We start from the raw sequence: 14,948 nt of genomic DNA on the forward strand, positions 1-14,948 counted from the left end.
CTCAGCATTATGTCTTCAAGGTTCATCCATGTTGTCATATGTTTCACCAGATCGTTCCTTCTTACTGCCGCGTAGTATTCCATCGTGTGTATATACCACATTTTATTTATCCACTCATCTGTTGATGGACATTTGGGTTGTTTCCATCTCTTGGCAATTGTGAATAATGCTGCTATGAACATTGGCGTGCAGATATCTGTTCGTGTCACTGCTTTCCGATCTTCCGGGTATATCCCGAGAAGTGCAATCGCTGGATCGAATGGTAGCTCTATCTCTAGTTTTCTAAGGAACTGCCAGACTGACTTCCAGAGTGGCCGAACCATTATACAGTCCCACCAACAATGAATAAGAGTTCCAATTTCTCCACATCCCCTCCAGCATTTGTAGTTTCCTGTTTGTTTAATGGCAGCCATTCTAACCGGTGTTAGATGGTATCTCATTGTGGTCTTAATTTGCATCTCTCTAATAGCTAGTGAAGCTGAACATTTTTTCATGTGTTTCTTGGCCATTTGTATTTCCTCTTCAGAGAACTGTCTTTTCATATCTTTTGCCCATTTTATAATTGGGCTGTCTGTACTATTGTCATTGAGTTGTAGGATTTCTTTGTATATGCAAGATATCAGTCTTTTGTCAGATACATGGTTTCCAAAAATTTTTTCCCATTGAGTTGGCTGCCTCTTTACCTTTTTGAGAAATTCCTTTGAGGTGCAGAAACTTCTAAGCTTGAGGAGTTCCCATTTATCTATTTTCTCTTTTGTTGCTTGTGCTTTGGGTGTAAAGTCTAGGAAGTGGCCTCCTAATACAAGGTCTTGAAGATGTTTTCCTACATTATCTTCTAGGAGTTTAATGGTACTTTCTTTTATATTGAGATCTTTGGTCCATTTTGAGTTAATTTTTGTGTAGGGGGTGAGGTAGGGGTCCTCTTTCATTTTTTTGGATATGGATATCCAACTCTCCCAGCCCCATTTGTTGAAAAGACCATTATGGCTCAGTTCGGTGACTTTGGGGGCCTTATCAAAGATCAGTCGGCCATAGATCTGAGGGTCTATCTCTGAATTCTCAATTCGATTCCATTGATCTATATGTCTATCTTTGTGCCAGTACCATGCTGTTTTGGCAACTGTGGCTTTATAATAAGCTTCAAAGTCAGGGAGTGTAAGTCCTCCCACTTCGTTTTTCTTTTTTAAAGTGTCTTTAGCAATTCGAGGCATCTTCCCTTTCCACTAAATTTGATAACTAGCTTTTCCAAGTCTGCAAAGTAGGTTGTTGGAATTTTGATTGGGATTGCATTGAATCTGTAGATGAGTTTGGGTAGAATTGACATCTTAATGACATTTAGCCTTCCTATCCATGAACATGGAATATTTTTCCATCTTTTAAGGTCCCCTTCTATTTCTTTTAGTAGAGTTATGTAGTTTTCTTTGTATAGGTCTTTTACATCTTTGGTTAAGTTTATTCCTAGGTACTTGATTTTTTTAGTTGCTATTGAAAATGGTATCTTTTTCTTGAGTGTCTCTTCAGTTTGTTCATTCCTAGCATATAGAAACATTACTGACTTATGTGCATTAATCTTGTATCCCGCTACTTTGCTAAATTTGTTTATTAGCTCTAGTAGGTGTATCGTTGATTTCTCAGGGTTTTCTAGATATAAGATCATATCATCTGCAAACAATGACAGTTTTACTTCTTCTTTTCCAATTTGGATGCCTTTTATTTCTTTGTCTTGCCGGATTGCCCTGGCTAGCACTTCCAGCACAATGTTGAATAACAGTGGTGACAGCGGGCATCCTTGTCTTGTTCCTGATCTTAGAGGGAAGGCTTTCAGTCTCTCACCATTGAGTACTATGCTGGCTGTGGGTTTTTCATATATGCTCTTTATCATGTTGAGGAAGTTTCCTTCAATTCCTACCTTTTGAAGTGTTTTTATCAAAAAGGGATGTTGGATTTTGTCAAATGCTTTTTCAGCATCTATTGAGATGATCAATTGATTTTTCCCTTTCGAGTTTTTAATGTGTTGTAATACATTGATTGTTTTTTCTTATGTTGAACCATCCTTGCATGCCTGGAATGAACCCCACTTGGTCATGGTGTATGATTTTTTAATGTGTCTTTGGATTCGATTTGCAAGTATTTTGTTGAGGATTTTTGCATCTATATTCATTAGGGAGATTGGCCGGTAGTTTTCCTTTTTTGTAGCATCTTTGCCTGGTTTTGGTATTAGATTGATGTTAGCTTCATAAAATGAGTTAGGTAGTGTTCCATTTTTTTCAATGTTTTGAAAGAGTTTGAGTAAGATTGGTGTCAGTTCTTTCTGGAAAGTTTGGTAGAATTCCCCTGTGAAGCCATCTGGCCCTGGGCATTTATTTGTGGGAAGATTTTTGATGACTGATTGGATCTCTTTGCTTGTGATGGGTTGGTTGAGGTCTTCTATTTCTTCTCTGGTCAGTCTAGGTTGTTCATATGTTTCCAGGAAATTGTCCATTTCTTCTACATTATCCAGTTTGTTGCCATACAGTTGTTCATAATATCCTCTTATAATTTTTTAATTTCTTCAGGATCTGCAGTTATGTCACCTTTTTCATTCATTATTTTGTTTATATGGGTCTTCTCTCTTTTTGATTTGTCAGTCTAGCTAGGGGCTTGTCAATCTTGTTGATCTTCTCAAAGAACCAACTTTTGGTGATATTTATCCTTTCTATTGTTTTTTTGTTCTCTATGTCATTTATTTCTGCTTTAATCCTTGTGATTTCTTTTCTTCTACTTGGTTTAGGATTGGTTTGCTGTTCATTTTCTAGCTTCTTCAGTTGATCCATTAGTTCTTTGATTTTGGCTCTTTCTTCCTTTTTAATATATGCGTTTAGTGCTATAAATTTCCCCCTTAGCACTGCTTTTGCTGCATCCCATAGGTTTTGGTATGTTGTGTTCTCATTTTCATTCGTCTCTATATATTTAGCAATTTCTCTTGCTATTTCTTCTTTAACCCACTGATTGTTTAGGAGTGTGTTGTTTAACCTCCAGGTATTTGTGAATTTCTAAGTCTCTGATGGTTATTGACTTCTAATTGTATTCCATTGTGGTCAGAGAATGTGCTTTGAATGATTTCAATCTTTTTAAATTTATTGAGGCTTGTTTTATGTCCCAGCATATGATCTATTCTGGAGAAAGTTCCGTGAGCACTAGAAAAGTATGTGTATCCTGGTGATTTGGGATGTAATGTCCTGTAGATGTCTGTTAAATCTAATTCATTTATCAGATTGTTTAGGTTTTCAATTTCCTTATTGGTCTTCTGTCTGGTTGATCTATCTATAGGAGAGAGTGATGTGTTGAAGTCTCCCACAATTATTGTGGAAACATCAATTGCTTCCTTTAGTTTTGCCAGTGTTTCTCTCATGTATTTTGTGGCACCTTGATTGGGTGCATAGACATTTACGATTGTTATTTCTTCTTGCTGAATTGCCCCTTTTATTAGTATGTAGTGGCCTTCTTTGTCTCTCAAAACATCCCTGCATTTGAAGTCTATTTTATCTGAGATTAATATTGCTACACCTGCTTTCTTTTGGCTGTAGCTTGCATGAAATATTTTTTTCCATCCTTTCACTTTCAGTTTCTTTGTGTCCCTGTGTCTAAGATGAGTCTCTTGTATGCAACATATTGATGGTTCATTTTTTTTGATCCATTCTGCGAATCTATATCTTTTAATTGGGGAGTTTAATCCATTTACATTCAACGTTAAAACCGTAAAGGCATTTCTTGAATCGGCCATCTTATCCTTTGGATTATGTTTGCCATATTTTTCCCTCTCTCTATTAATATCCTTTATTGTACCCATACCGAATCTCTTTAGTACTGAACCTTTCTCCAAGTCTCTCTGTCCTGTCTTTGTTTCTCTGTCTGTAGGGCTCCCTTTAGTATCTCCAGTAGGGCAGGTCTCTTGTTAGCAAATTCTCTCAGCATTTCTTTGTCTGTGAAAAATTTAAGCTCTCCCTCAAATTTGAAGGAGAGCTTTGCTGGATAAAGTATTCTTGGCTGGAAATTCCTCTCACTCAGAATTTTAAATATATCGTGCCACTGCCTTCTCGCCTCCATGGTGGCTGCTGAGTAGTCACTACTTAGTCTTATGCTGTTTCCTTTGTATGTGGTGAATTGCTTTTCTCTTGCTGCTTTCAGAACTTGCTCCTTCTCTTCTATGTTTGACAGTGTGATCAGTATATGTCTCGGAGTGGGTTTTTTTTGGATTTATTCTATTTGGAGTTCGCTGAGCATTTATGATTTGTGTATTTATGTTGTTTAGAAGATTTGGGAAGTTTTCCCCAACAATTTCTTTGAATACTCTTCCTAGACCTTTACCCTTTTCTTCCCCTTCTGGGACACCAATGAGTCTTATATTCGGACGTTTCATATTATCTATCATATCCCTGAGGTCCATTTCGAGTTTTCAATTTTTTTCCCCATTCTTTCTTTTATGTTTTCATTTTCCATTCTGTCATCTTCCAGGTCACTGATTCGTTGTTCAACTTCCTCTAGTCTTGTACTATGAGTGTCCAGAATCTTTTTAATTTGGTCAACAGTTTCTTTAATTTCCATAAGATCATCCATTTTTTTATTTAGTCTTGCAATGTCTTCTTTATGCTCTTCTAGGGTCTTCTTGATTTCCTTCATATCCCGTACTAGGGTCTCATTGTTCATCTTTAGTTCTTTGAGTAGCTGCTCTAGGTGTGTCTCTTCTGGTCTTTTGATTTGGGTGCTTGGGCTTGGGTTATCCATATCGTCTGGTTTTTTCATATGCTTTATAATTTTCTGTTGTTTTTGGCCTCGTGGCATTTGCTGACCTTGATAGGGTTCTTTTAGGGTTTGTAGACCAGTTGAAGTCCTTATCTCTAATTTATCAGATCTACAGCTTCGTGGAGTACACTTTCTCTAACTAACCAGCAGGTGGCGTCCACGAGCCACCTGTTCTCCACAAGCCAGATCTCCCCTGCTTAGCCTTTTTGGTGAGTGGGGGAGTGAGTCTTGTGGGGCCCAATTGGTGTCCCAAGCTTGCGTGTGTAGTTGGTGTTGCCTGCCCTGTATGTGGGGCGTGTTTCTGGGCAGTCGGGGAGGGGGGGTGGCCCTAACAATCAAATCTCCCTGATGATCCTAGAGTTTTAAAGCTACTGCAATAGTCTAATCCTTCAGTTCAGTCCTGCCACAGTTTGTCTCTGCCACTGACCCACAAGTCTTTGGTATTGGCGTATGGCTCCTGAGACTTGCAAGTGGGCCCCTCTTCCAGGCTGTGCACCCCGGGTCCTCTGTTGAGGGATGACTGTGCTATGTCGCAGGTGAGTGCCGTCCCCCCAGGGCAGTTCTGGGCTGCTGGGCTGTGTTGGGAGGCTCCCAGTCTGCTCAAATGATGGCTGAATGGGGCTCTGTTAATTCACACTGCTCCCCCTTCCCAGCTCTGGGACATTCAGCTGAGGTTGCAGGGAAGGCTAATGTCCACGCCCAGTTTTGTGGTGTGTGCCTGTTATTTGAAGCACTTCCGTCACACTGGGTTGTCTGGGGCAGCTCTGGGCTATGGGGCTGGCGATGGGCAGGAGTGTTTCCTGTCCACCAGGATGGTGGCTGTGAGCGGACACCCCCCTTTTCTTGGGAAGTTGTGTTGTTTAGTGAATTTTCTCAGCCACTGGATTATTGCCTTTTGTCTCAGAGCTCTCTTAGTTCTGCTCTTGACTTGACGTGCCCAAATTTCAATTCTTTGAAGCTTTCTGTATTGAGCTTCTTAGAGTAATTGTTTTAGAAAAAGCAAAAAGGATTTAAAAAAAAAAAAAAAAAAAAAAAAAAAAAAAAAAAAAAAAAAACGGCCCTCCTCAGAGATCTAATGGGTTATTGAAATGCTAATAGACAAAGCAACCAGGGCCATTAAGGAAAGGTGCCCAGGGCAGAGAGATCAGCCTTGCTTCGGAATTTGCATATGCGCCTCAAGGCCTGATCTCCGCCCTTCCCCTTTCTGTGTTCACCAGAACTCCAAAAATCCTCTGCTTTTATTTTGGAGTTTTTCGTGTTGTTTTTTTTCTATGTCTGTCTCCTCTCTGCTGGGCTGGCTGCTCTCAGAGTCTCTGGTGTCTGGCCTCAGTCTATCTATGGTTGGAGTTTGAATCAGTAGAATGAGTTTCCGGTAAGAGCAGCCACTGCAATTCTCCCTTCTCCTTCCTGGAGCTGACAGCCCCTCCTCCCCCGGGACTGAGCCTGGCAGGGAGGGGCGCGGGTCCCCTGGCCGCAAAAACTTACAGATTTCGCTGATCTCAGCAGTTCCACGTTTTCATGAGTGTTGTATGAAGTATGCCCAAAGACAGATTGCTCTGTGGTGTCCAGTCCACGCAGTTCCTGGCTTTTTACCTACTTTCCTGGAGGAGTAACTAAAACATACAGCTCACCAGTCTGCCATCTTGCCCCGCCTCTCTCCATTTAATTTTAAAGTTTTATTTTATTAGTAATTTTTTTGGAGAAAGTTGTAGGTTCATGGAAACGTCATGCATAAAATATACAAGATACAGAGTTTCAATATACCACCCTATTATTAACAACTTGCATTAGTGTGGTGCATTTGTTATAATTCATGAAAGAATATTTTATAATTGTACTAACTATAGTCCATTGTTTATAATAGGGTTAATTGTGTCGTACAGTCTTAAGCTTTTGCTTTAAACTTTTATTCTAAGTATGTGTATGTGACCTAAAATTTCCCCTTTTAACCACATTCACATATATAATTCAGTGCTGTTAATTACATTCATGATATTGTGTTACCATCACCAACAACCATTAATGAAACTTTATAATGAACCGTAACAGAAATTCTGTACAATTTAAGCATTAACTCCCCATTCCCTATGCCCAACCCAGCTCCTGGTAATCTATATTCTAGATTCTAACTCTATGATTTTGCTTATTATAATCATTTCTTATCAGCTAGATCATACCATATTTGTCCTTTTGTGTCTGGTTTATTCACTCAATATGTTTTCAAGATTCATCCATGTTGTTGCATGAACTTTGAGCTGGTTTGAATCTATTATGTCCCTCCAAAAAGCCATATTCTTTTAATCCAATCCTGTGGGTGCAGACTTACAATTGGTGGGATCTTGGATTAGGTTATTTCCATGCAGATGTGACCCTGCCCATTCAAGGTGGGTCTTGATTAGTTTACTGGAGTCCTTAAGAGAGCTTGGGGGCTGACACAGACCCAGACACTTGGAGATGCAAACAGAAGGGTGTTTGGAGATGCTAAGCCAAGAGATGAAGCCCAGAGTTTGCCCTGGAGAAGGTAAGAGAAGACCCCCAGATGCTTAGAGAGAAACAGCCTGGAAGAACAAGCAAAGATTCACAGGATCTGAGAAAGAGAAGCTAAGACAGACAGACACCAAGAGACATTTTGGAGAGAGCCAGTTTGAAACCAGAACCTAGGAGCAAAGGACCAGCAGATGCCAGCCATGTGCTTTCCCAGGTGACAGAGGTGTCTGAATGCCATTAGCCTTTCTTCAGTGAAGGTATCCTCATGTTGAATCCCTAGTTTAGACACTTTTCTGACCTTAGAACTGGAAATTTGTAACCTAATAAATCCCCTTTGTGGAAGCCTACCCATTTCTGGTATTTTGTATAACATCAGATTTAGAAAACTGGAACAAGCCAGAACTTCATTAATTTTTAATGTTGAATAATAGTCCATTGTATGTATATACCACATTTTGTTTATCCATTCATCCAGTTGATGGGCACATGGGTTGTTTCCATATTTTGGCAATTGTGAATAATGCAACTATGAACATCAGTGTGCAAATTTCTGAATCCTTGCTTGCATTCCATTGGGGTATGTACCTAGGCATGAGATTGCTGAGTCATATGGAAATTCTATAGTAGGCTTTCTGGGGAACTTCCTATATATATATTAAACTATTGTTGGCATGTGGTTTCCCAATATTTTCTCCCATTGAGTATGTTGTTTTTCCACTTTCATGATAAAGTCCTCTGATGCAAAAATGTTTTTTATTTTGAGGAGGTCTCATTTATCTGTTGTCTCTTTTTTTGCTTGTGCTTTATAAAATCTGAGAAACCATTGCCCAACACAAGATCCTGAAGATGCTTCCACACATTTTATTCTAGGACTTTTATAGTCTTGGTTCCTATATTTAGGTCCTTGATCCATTTTGAGTTACATTATGAATATGGTGTGAGATAGGGATCCTCCTTCGTTTTTTTGCATATGGATATCCAGTTCTCCCAGCATCATTTGCTGAAGAGATGATTATTTCCCAATTGAGTGGACTTGACAGACTTGTCAAAAATCAACTCACTTCTGAGAAGATGGCAGAATAGGAGAGGCAGAGTAAATGTCTCTCTCATGGAATAACTAGAGAAAAAGGCAGAAAATGACTGGAACAGTGGTTCCAGGGTATAAGCAGTCAGAGAAAGACCTGTACAATATAGTGGGGACTTGGGTAAAAAATCAAAGAAATTATATCTGAAATGGTGGGGTGGGTATATTCACCTGGGACCACCACCAGGGCTGGAAGCTGTGAGCCAACAAGCCAAGCAGGGGAGGGAGAAGCTCTCCACTCCCACATACCCATCTCAGTAATGTGCAGGGGAGATAACCATTCTCAGCACCATGACTGGGAGCTCCCATGTGGGAACTCAGGAACCAACAGAACTGTCAACACAGTATCTGCACACACAGAAAACTTTGTGCATTTACTCTTCCTCCACAGAAGTCCATGGTGTGCACAGGAAAGAGGCAGGGATGAGCAAGGATGCCACATGGAAGCACCAGGAACCCCTCATCCACCCCAGAGGCTCACATGCACATAGTAGGCAGGAACCTTGAGGGCTGACTAAAAATGGGGCACTGTTGAGCTAGCTGAGGCTGAGGAAGGTGAAACTCACAACCCTCCTGTGAGTGATCCACTCAGAGGCCTGGAAATCACTAGACATATGTGCACTTAAGTGAACTCTGCTGAACAGCACAGTGCCCACTCACCAAGCCCAGGACTGGCAATGCTGATGAACATGGAGAACTGTTTTTATCTGACTGTTCTGCTTGAGGGGAAGAGGTGGCTCCAGAGTGCTATCTTCTGGGAAGTGCACTACAGCAAGATGTGGTTCTGCCAAATTCTATATAAATGTCCAAATAATCCTGCATTTTGCAAAAATAACTGTACCAAGATAAGCAAGTGCCACAAAGTCAACAGAACATCACAAAGCATATGAAGATCCAAGAAGATATGGACAAGCCAAATGACCAAATTAAAAAGCCAGAGGAAACACAGAACTTGGAGCAATTAAACAAAGAATTACATACAAATCTCCAAAACAACTTCAGTGGGTTGGCTAAAGATGTAAAAGACATCAAGAAGACTCTAGAAGAGAATAAGGAAGATTTGAAAGAGTAAATAGAAAAATAGCTGATCTTATGGAAATAAGAGATACTGTAGATCAAATTAAAAATATACTAGAGACACACAACAGCAGATTTGAAGATGCAGAAGAAAGACTGTTGAACTAGAGGATAAGGCAATTGAATGTGAATGCACCAAAGAACAAATGGTGAAAAAAATTGAAAAATTTGAAATGGCCCTCAGGGACATGATGGACAATAAGAAGCATGAAAATATAAGAATCACTGGTGTCCCAGAAGGAGAAGAGTGTAAAGGACTAGGAAGAATATTTGAGAACATAGTTGGGGAAAACTTCCCAACCTTTATAAAAGACATAAATATGCAAATAAAAGGAGCCCAATGATCTCCAAGTAGAATAAATCCAAATAGACCCACTCCAAGACACATACTAATCAGATTGTCAAATGCTGAAGAGAAAATCCTGAAAGCAGCAAGAGATAAGCAATTCCCACACACAAGGGAAACCACATGAGACTAAGTACTGACTACTCAACAGGTACCTTGGAAGGGAGTAAGCAGTAGTATGATATAGTTAAGATTCTGAAAGAGAAACTTTGCCAGCCAAGAATTCTTTATGTAGAAAAACTGTCCTTCAAAAGTGAGGGAGAGTTTAAAATTTTGACAGACAACAAGTGCTGAGAGAGTTTGTTAAAAAGAGACCTTCCCTGCAAAAAATATTAAAGGGATTTCTACTGGCAGGGAAAAAAAAGGAGAGAGAGGTCTGGAGAAGGACACATAACTGAAGAGTATTGGTAAGGGTAACTTAAAGGAATAAAAGAAAGAGGGGGTGGAAATTGATCTGAAAAATAAAAGATGGTTGGTTCAAGAACTGCCTTTATATCGATAGTTTTGAATGTGAATGGATTAAACTCTCCAATTAAAAGATACAGACAGACAGAATGGATTAAAAAGTATGATCCATTGATATGTTATTTATAAGAGATTCATCTTAGACCCAGTGACAAAAGAGATTAAAAGTGAAAGGATGGAAAAAATATTCCACACAAGCTGCAGTCTAAAGAAAGCAGGGGTAGCTATAGTAATATCAGGCAAAATAGACTTTAAATGCAAAGATGTCATAAGAAACAAAGAAGGACACTATATATTTATAAAATGGACAATTAAAAAATCATAAATGTTGGTCACTGGAGCTGAACAGACCAATATTGAAAGATGACAGACTCAGAGGATCTTCCTAAAGGTGCTCCTCTCCCATCACATCAGGAGATGTGCCATGACAGGTATTCTCCTGCCACTGAGGCTAGTGATGTGACTTTTAACCACTCAATCGAGGTGTTGTCTGCCAGAGCTTGGCATTGCAAAGGCAAGCACCAGAAGCATCCACAAAGGAAATGAACTATGTTCACTGAAAAACTACTAGAAGATTTGAAGATCTTGTTCAATAAGAACCCATACCCAAACGCTGGTCTTCAGAAAGAAATGGCCTTTAAAATGGGTATATGTCCAACAGTGCTGCAGGTTTGGTTCAAGAACCATAGAGTGAAACTTAAGAAAGCAAAATACAAGCACATTCAGCAGAAACAGCAAGGAGCTCAACAACAGCAATTATGTGAGGAAGGAGTTAAGACCAGCCCTTCCAAGAGAAATATGGACACACCACACAGAGCCCCCTATGGGTGTTTGTCCTGCCTCCTTAGTTTACACAGATAGTTTAGCACCCTCCTTCCAACTTAGCACTTGTCCCAACTTCAGAGTCCCCACAGACTACTCTGTTGGCCACAAAATAGTCCATTTTGGCTGCTGCCAAGACCCTAAAATATACTGCCTGCATCCCATTTTTGAACCCCAAATTCCCCCCCAAGCTTAGATTCTAATTCCTTTGTTTCCTCATCTCTACAAAGAACTTAAGTGGCATTTTATGTTCTCTCCATTGCCACTTTTGTGTAAATCTAAAATTATCCCCAAATAGAAAGTTCATCTTTAGGCTCTACTTTCAGGATACCCAGGCTAGGACATATCCAATAAAAGATAATTTTTTTTAGGAGATCATATATCACATGATATGCAGCCTGTTGGGAATTGAATGGTGTCCCCTACAAGACTTTTCTAAGTCATTTGTGAATAGGGTCTTCAGACATTCTATTAAGATGAGGCCAAATTAGATCAGAGAGGTCTTTGATTATGACTGGAGTACTTATGCACAAAAGAAATTTGGACATGAAAGTAAAGCCCCAGGAGGAAACCAAGGAAGACAGATCACCATGTGACAGGGGCACACAAGCTACCAGCAGAAAGCCACAGACCTCAGAGAAAGCACAACCTGCCATACCTTGATTTCCAATGTCCAACCTCCAGAACTGTAAGATAATAAATTCCTGTTGTTTAAGACAACCAGCTTGCAGTATTTGTCATAGAAGTCCCAGTAAACCAAAACAAAGCCAAAGCCAAAGCCAAGCTGAGAGGGAATTTTTTCAGTCTTAATTGCATGTGTTAGAAAAAATAAGCACTGATAATCAATGATGTAAGTCAGTCCATATCTCTAAAAATTAGGGTGGGGGTGCAGCAAATACTTCCCAAGAAAGAAGAAAAGAGGATGGAAGAAAAGAAAAAAAAATTGAAGTGGCTATTAATTTAAATGAAAATACACCAACCTACCTGGCCCAGCACCCCTGACAGGTGTGTGGTGCTCTGTGCCTGCTACAGCTGGGGATTCAGGCCATCTGTCCACCAGCCAGGTAGAGAGAGAAGTGTATCATCTGCTTGGAAAATCTCCAAACTTCAACCCATCTGTGAAGTTCAGCAAATCCCTGGGTGATGCCCTTTAAGAACATAGAAATGATCTCTGCCCTGCCTTCCCTTCTCTCCAGCTCCAAGAACTGACTTCTGCTCATGGAAGGCTGACAGCAAAATATTAAATTTTATTGAATCATTCAGGAAGTGCTAATGGCCAGGGACACTTGAAACCTTGCTCACCTCTTCCTAATGCTCACTTAACTTCACTGTGATCCAACTTTTGCTGCTAGTTTGTGGGGTCCAGGAAAAAATAAAGCTAGTTGGTAGGCTCTGGGTGTGCACTGGGAGACAAAAGGGCTTAATGGTATAGGGTTTCTGTTTGGGGTGATGAGATGGTTCTGGTAATGGATGGTGGTGATGGTAACACAACATTGTGGAGGTAATTAACACCAGTGAATTGGTTGCATGTATTTGAAAGTGTTTAAAATAGGAAATGTTATGTTGCATATATGCTACCATGATATTTTAAAATGTGTGCTCTCAAGTCATCTTTATCTCCCCAGAAGGAACAACTATTTGATCTTGTCATCATTGATTAGTTTTGCCTGTTGTTGAACTTCAGAAAAATTGAATCATAACTTATGAGCACTTTTGCATCTGACTTCTGTTACCCACAATTTCACGAGTCAGATTCATCCATGTTAATTGGGACTCTCTTTTTTGTTTGTTTATTTTAGAGAAGTTGTGGGTTTACAGAACCATCATGCATAAATTACAGAATTCCCATGTACAACCCTAGTGTAAGTATACACTCTTTAAATAAAAAAAGATTCCCTAGTATTACCTAATTAAAAAAACATAAGTGTTTATGCAACTAATTAAGGAGCTCCAAAGTACATGAGACAAACATTGGCAAAACTGAAGGGAGCAATAGGTGCTTCTACAATAATAGTGGGGGACATCAATGGACCACTCTCTTTGATAGATAGAACAACTAGACAGAGGACAAATGAGGAAATTGAGAATCAAAACAATATGATAAATGAATTAAACTTAACAGACATATATAGATCATTGCATCCCAAATTATGGGGATACACATTCTTTTCTAGTGCTCATGGTGTGTTCTCCAGGATAGATCATAGGCTGGGGCACAAAACAGATCTCAATAAATTTAAAGATTGAAATTTATCAAAGTATATTCTCTGATCATAATGGAAGGTATCTGGAAATCAATAACCACCAAAGAACCAGAACTTTTACAAATATATGGAGATTAAACAACACACTCCCAAACAATCAGTGAGTCAAAGAAGAAATTGCAAGAGAAATTGGTACAAATCTATAGAGGAATGAATATCAGAACACAACATATCAAAACCTATGGGATACAGCAAATGCAGTGCTGAGAGGGAAACTTATAGCTCTAAATGCATACATTAAAAAGGAATAAAGAGCTAAAACCAAAAACCTTACTGAACAATGGAAGAATCCATAGAATGAACAACAACAAACTAACCCTAAAGTAAGTAGATGAAAAGAAATAACAAAGATTGGAGCAGAAATAAATTATCTGGAGAACAACAGCAGCCAAAAAAAAAAAAAACAAAAAACAATAAAACAAAAAGTTGGTTCTTTGAGAACATCAACAAGATTGACAGACCTTAGCTTGAAGACAATGTCAGAGAGAAGACCCAAATAAACAAAATCAGAAATGAGAGGGGGGTCATTACTGTGGATAATGAGGAAATGAAAAGCCATAAAAATGTGTGGACAACTGTACACTAACAAACTGGACAACTTAGAAGAGATGGAAAATTTCCTGGAAACACAAGAACAACCTAGAATGACCCAAGAAGTGGAAACCTCAACAAACCAATCATAAGTAAAGAGATCCAATCTGCCTTCAAAAATCTTCCTACAAAGAAAAGCTCAGGGCAAGATGGCTTCACAGGGAATTTTACCAAGCATTCCAAAAAGAGCTGATTTCATTCCTTCTCAAACGCTTTCAAAAACATTGAAGAAAAAGAAACACTACCTAACTCATTTTATGAAGCTAACATCATTCTAATACCAAGACCAAATGAAGATACTAAAAGAAAGGAAAACTTCAGGTCAATCTCCATAGTGAATATAGATGCAAAAATTCTTAACAAAATACTTGCAAATTGAAACCAGAGATACACTGAAAGAATTATACACCACAACCAAGTGGAGTTCATTCTGGGCATGCAACCATGGTTCAACATAAGAAAATAAATCAATGTAATACAACACATTAACAAATCAGAAGGGAAAAATCAAATGATCATCTTGATAGACACTGAAAAAGCATTCAGAATTCAGCATCATTTTTTTGATAAAAACACTTCCAAGGTTAGGAATTGAAGGAAACTTCCTGTATATGATAAAGAGCATACATGAAAAATCCACAGCCAGCATAATACTCAATGGTGAAAGACTGAGAACCTTCCCCCTAAGATCAAGAATGAGACAAGGATGCCCACTGTCACCATTATTATTCAACATTGTGCTACAAGTTACAACCAGAGCAATTATGGAAGAAAAAGAAATAAAAGGCATCCAAATTGGAAAGGAAGAAGTAAAACTGTCACTATTTGCAGAGGATATGATCCTATATTTGGAAATTCCTGAGAAATCAAGGACAAATTCAGCAAAATGGCAGGATACAAGATTAATGCACAAAAGTCAGTAATGTTCATATACACTAGTAATGACCTAACTGAAGAGGCAATCAAGAAAAAAATTCCTTTCACAATAGCAACTAAAATAATCTAGTATCTAGTAGTAAATTTAACCAAG

At 39.0% G+C, this 14,948-nt stretch overlaps 1 pseudogene; it reads left to right on the top strand.

Annotated features, from left to right (window-relative positions):
• Nucleotides 1-10,604: 10,604 nt before the first annotated feature.
• LOC119509578 lies at nt 10,605-11,259 on the top strand (annotated as a pseudogene).
• The last annotated feature ends 3,689 nt before the right edge of the window (nt 11,260-14,948 follow it).

This window comes from Choloepus didactylus, chromosome 14, assembly GCF_015220235.1.
Source record: "Choloepus didactylus isolate mChoDid1 chromosome 14, mChoDid1.pri, whole genome shotgun sequence".
NCBI classification, from domain to species: Eukaryota; Metazoa; Chordata; class Mammalia; order Pilosa; family Megalonychidae; genus Choloepus; species Choloepus didactylus.